Source organism: Ceratotherium simum, chromosome 10 (assembly GCF_057802395.1).
Source record: "Ceratotherium simum simum isolate JZ-2026a chromosome 10, ASM5780239v1, whole genome shotgun sequence".
Taxonomy (NCBI): Eukaryota; Metazoa; Chordata; class Mammalia; order Perissodactyla; family Rhinocerotidae; genus Ceratotherium; species Ceratotherium simum.
In genome coordinates this window covers 52,230,703-52,235,886 of record NC_141909.1, presented here as the reverse complement: position 1 = coordinate 52,235,886, position 5,184 = coordinate 52,230,703, and the positions used below count along the sequence as shown (strand labels likewise).

The following is a 5,184-nucleotide window of genomic DNA, read 5'->3' as shown; positions in this document are numbered from 1 at the left end:
TTCATTGCCCCAGGACAGGGTAATAGTTTTTAAACAAGATGACCATGTGGGAAAATATTGATAAATTTGACTATATTAAGTACTTCTGTTCTTCAGAAGAAACCATTAAGGGAGTTAAAAGGGACATTAAAGAGGGTAAGAGCATATTTATAATTATATTTATGATGCAATGTCATATAAGTTAATAAGGAATTATAAAAATGGACAAGACACTTGCACAGGCGTTTCAAAAATACGACATCCTAATACCTAGTGCACATCTGAAAAGATGTCAACCTCATTAGTAATCAGGAAAATGAAAAATGACATACCATAGTACCTCTACCTGAATGGCTAAAGTGAAAGGACTTACTTACAATATTAAGTTTATTAAGAATGTGAAGCAACAAGAACACCCCAACACTGTTGATGTAAATTGATACAATCACAGGTTTTTACTATTTACTTAGGTTGAAGAAGTATATTATGATGACCCTCAATTCTACCACTAGGTACGTAACTGACAGAAATGCATGCCCATGTGCCTCAAAAGACGTGTATAAGCATGCTCATAGCAGGTTCTTCATGATAGTTCTAATCCAAAGCCCATCAACAGTAAAATGGATAAATAAATGGCAATATAGTCATATAATGTAATATGATAGTAATGAAATAAACTACACTCACAGACAAAAACAGGAACATCATAAACATAACTTTGTATTGAATGAAAGAAGCCGGATACAAAAGGATCCAGGTTGCATGATTCCATTTATATATAGTTCAGAAATAAGAACAACCAAACCTTAACGTTTAGAAATGCAAGCTTATGTGGAAAACCTACAAAGCAAAGTAAGAAACAGATTGCCTTAAGTGCCTTAAGAACTTCAGGACAGAGGCGGGGGGTTCTGAGGCTGAATGCAGCGACCTTCTGAAGTCTTGGCAATATTCTATTTTATGACCTGTGCAGAGCTATAGAGGAATTTTCTGTTTCCGTAATTTTCTGTAATGATTGAAATTTCGCGATAAAATTTCTTTTTCTTTTTTAGGGAATGTATGCAAAATTCCAGGTTCCCAGTAGGTGCTGCATACACAGTAGCTACTTGATAATCATTCTACCTCCCTCTTCTTCCCCTGATTAGCTCTGCACACCTAATCTTAAAAAGCAATGAATAATCTCGGTGTGAATGCACAACACAGACGCCCATTCCCAGAAGAAAAGTTGCCTGGAGCATTAGCAGATTGCAAAGGCGAAAGATGTTCATTCCTGCCTCGTCTGATTGCTTCTTACACCAGCACCAGCATTGTCACACAGGTGACTACGCGTTTCAGAGCCAGTGAGCACCCTCATGCTTCATAATTACTGAAACACATGTGCTAAGTCACTTTTTGCTAAGCCACGATGAGAATTCTCAGTGTTCAATCGCCCTCAAAATTTCTCATCTCTTCCCTGGGGTGAGGTGCTTTGGTTTAGCAGCTGCACATGGGGACTGAATTTAAATCATTTAAGGTCTGGAGTTCAGTATCTCCTAAAAGCAGCCTCCTTTCTTTCAGCATCCCTCTTCAGGCACATCTGGATTTTTTTACATCAAAGTGAGGGATATCCTCCTAAGGGGGAGGAAAGCTTTGGAAATACATTAACTCTTTCACTGCACAGGTGGACCCCATGATGCCTTCTGCTTGCCTCTTCCCAGACTGTTAATCACTCCTTGGCAGTAGCTCTTTTAAGTCATTAGCCATCCATTTCACATTTTAGTAGCAAAAGCGGCAACACAGCAAATCAGGTGTGTGGATAGCGAAAGGTCAAAAGAGGTAGTGGAGGAGAGTGCATGCAAAATCAAGGCCAATTTTGATTAGATAATGTAGCCTCTGTGCTATACCTTACAGGCCCTCCTCCTGGGTTCCTCCAATTACTGAACTGATTGTACAGGTGGCTAAGCTTTTCATGAAACAATTAGAGTTATGCCTGAGGATATAAATTTCCTCCGAATCCCATCACATTGACAGACTTATGCTGTGCTGTAGATGACGGGCGTCAGAGCCTTTTCTGAAAGCAAATTTTTATTGAGAGGTGAGAGAGAGCAGCTAATGGTATTTGTGGCTGAAGCAGAAAGGAAATATTTTGATGTGCGCCCGCCCCCCCCATTTTACCATTTAATGATTGCACTAAGGCCTAACTCTGTTATTATTAATTTTTTACTGCCCTTTGCCCCAGCTGTGCTAGAAGTACAAGATGTCAATGTTAGCTCAGAATTAAATTAGAAATTTGGGACAATGGAAGGGGACTTGGAACAATAAAGATGATTAGATTGAATCAGATTTAGACTTTTATGTTTAAAAGTCTTATTTTTCAGAAAATACTGTATGGGGCGAAAGAACAAGCTCCCATCTGTATTTTTCCATGGTATAAGGGAAAGGTTTTTCAATGCAATATATTTTGGTAAATATTTGTCAAACGCCTATTGTGGGCCGGGAACTCACTGGTACTTTGTAAGGACTTCTGGAATGGGTGGACGAGTCTGAGTCACTGTGCTGCCTCACTAATCACTGTGCATGGAGTACCCGGAGCCTGGGAGGCTGTGCAGTGCTAGACACCACAGGCCTGTGAGAGTTTGGATGGAGATTGCTGGAAAGCGCAGAGGAGCCTGGACTGTCCCCAAAGTGAAACTGCAGGCCTAGCTCCCAATTTAGACAGACAGCTCGTTCATCTCAGGATGCTGGGTGTAGTGTGCCAGTCAGTGAAACCCTCCTGCCTTTTTTTGTTCCCACAGAGCCATCTGCAACTGGTGAAAAATGACCCACTGAAGCTGGTGAACATTTCCCAGCGCTTTTCCACTGACTTCACACAGCTGTGACAGGCGGTGTCCCAGCAGGGTCCATGCAGCTCATCTGCCAAGGGGGAGCGCTGTCATGATGGTGACAAACTTTAGGTCTGGGGCTTAGCTTCTGTTTGTTCTAACCACCTCTCACTGCCCCTCAGAAACTACACCCTGTTGGAACTTGGCAACAAAAGTTATTGACTGAGAGACTGGAGGAGCTTTTACTGCTAATGTTATAAATCTAAGGGGGGATCATCCTTCTAAGTCAACTTTTGTGTTTTAGAGAGAGCGAATCTAAGACATAGAAATTTAAGGTCATGCTACTAGTTGGTGAGTAGTTAAGACTAGGGCCCAGGTCTCTGGTCAGTGCTATTTCTATTCTGGGTGCATTCCTCACGTTATTAGGTCGTGTATTTTACTGGTTACCTATAGGATTTGCTAGAGAAAAAGGTATCTGCTTTCTGGAAACTTTCTGCTTAGTACTTTGTCCCATGTAATACTCATATTGGTTTCTGTCATTGACCTTGAATCTGTTGTGTTAAAAATATGCTTAGGCTTCTTTAGATATATATGCTGATCCATGCTGTGTGTTTCCAACCAGTCTACCTTACCCTAGGGCAAGTACCAGAGACCCCACAGAGTAGTGGAAAAGTCTTTGGGTTTTAGGGCCTGACATACCTAAACTGGAATTCCAATTTCCCATTTCCCATTTGTATCATCTTTACATGTCTTTTAAAGAGCAAACATTTTTAATTTTTATGAAGTCTCATTTACCATGATTTTAAGAGTTTATTTTTGTGTCCTGTGTAAGAAATCTTTACATAAGCCAAGGTCACAAAGATTTTTCTCTTATTCTAGAAGTTTAATAGCTTTAGCTTTCATTTTTAGGTATCTTATCCTTCTGGAGTTAATTTTTGTACATGTTGTGAGGTAACGGTTGAGGTTTATTTTTTTTTCCCTACAGATATCCAGTTGTTCCAGAGTCATTTGTAGAAAAGACTATCTTTTCCTCATGGAATTATCTTGGCACCTTTGTTGAAAATCAATCGACCATAAATGTGTGGGTTTATTTTTGGACTCTCTATTTATGCCAATGCCATACTGTCATGATTACTGTCTCTTTGTTGTGAGTCTTGAAAGGAGGTAGTGTAAGTACTCCAAAGTTATTCTTGATTTCATGATTGTTTTTGGCTATTCTAGGTCATTTTCCCTATTCATATACATTTTAAAATTAAGGGGCCAATTTCTTCAACAAAGTCTCTTGGGATATTATTGAGATTACATTAAATCTGTACATTCATTTTGTGGAGAATTGCCATCTTACTAATATTAGTCTTCTGAACCATGAGGATAGTATAGCTCTCAGTTTATTTAGGTCTTCAGTTTTCTTCTGCAATGTTTTGTAGTTTTCAGTGTCGTTTTTGCACATCTTTTGTTAAATTTATTCCAAAAAGTATTTTTTAACACTATTGTAGTAGAGTTAATCTTCTAAAGTTTATTTTCTAATTGCTCATTTCTAGTACATCAAACCTAAGTTGATTTTGCTATATTGACATTGTATCCTGAGACATTACTTAAGTCACTTAGTTCTAGTAGATTTTTTGTGGATTCCTTAGGGTTTTCTATGAATACAACGGATGTTCTCTATTAATACAGTTCTTTTCATTCTTTCCAATCTTTCTGCTTTTTGTTACTTTTTCTTGCCTTATTGAACTGGCTAGGACTTCCATTGCAATATTCCAGAGAAGTAGGAAGAGCAGACGTCCTTGCTTTGTCCCTGATCTTGAATAAAAATCATTGAACCTTTCACAGCTGAGTATGATGTTAACTGTAGGTTTTCACAGATGTCTTTAATAAGTTTAGAAACTTGCTGCCTATTCCTAGTTTTTGAAGATTTTATCATAACTTGTGTCAAATGCATTTTCTGCACCTGTTGAAAAGATCATATGATTTTTCTATTTTATGCTATTTATATGGTGAACTACACTGATTTTCAGATGTTAAACCAACATATCATTCCTAGGATAAATCCCACTTGACCATGATGTATTATATATTTTTTAATATTGTTGGATTTTATTTGTTAAATTTTGTTTAGGATTTTTGCATTCCTGCTCATAAAGGATGTTGATTTACAGTTCTCTATTGTGGTGAGGTTTTTGTCTGTTTCTGGTATCTGAGTAATACAGGCCATATAAAGGGATTTTGGAAGTATTCTCTCCTTCACTATTTTCTGAAAGTTTACATAGAATTGGTATTATTTTTTCTTAAATGTGTGATAGAATTCACCAGTGGAGCCATGTAGTCTTGGAGTTTTCTTTGTGGGAGGTTTTTAAATTAGAAATTCAGTTCTTTAATTGAGAGAGTATTCAAGTTTTTTATTTCT

General features: G+C 37.9%; 1 long non-coding RNA gene across 1 annotated transcript; it reads left to right on the top strand.

Moving 5' to 3' along the window:
* Window positions 1-405: 405 nt before the first annotated feature.
* On the top strand, window positions 406-3,597 carry LOC147916114 (uncharacterized). The gene is made up of 3 exons (XR_015553355.1): window positions 406-491; window positions 1,122-1,316; window positions 2,751-3,597. It is a non-coding gene; the product is annotated as an uncharacterized LOC147916114 (long non-coding RNA).
* The last annotated feature ends 1,587 nt before the right edge of the window (window positions 3,598-5,184 follow it).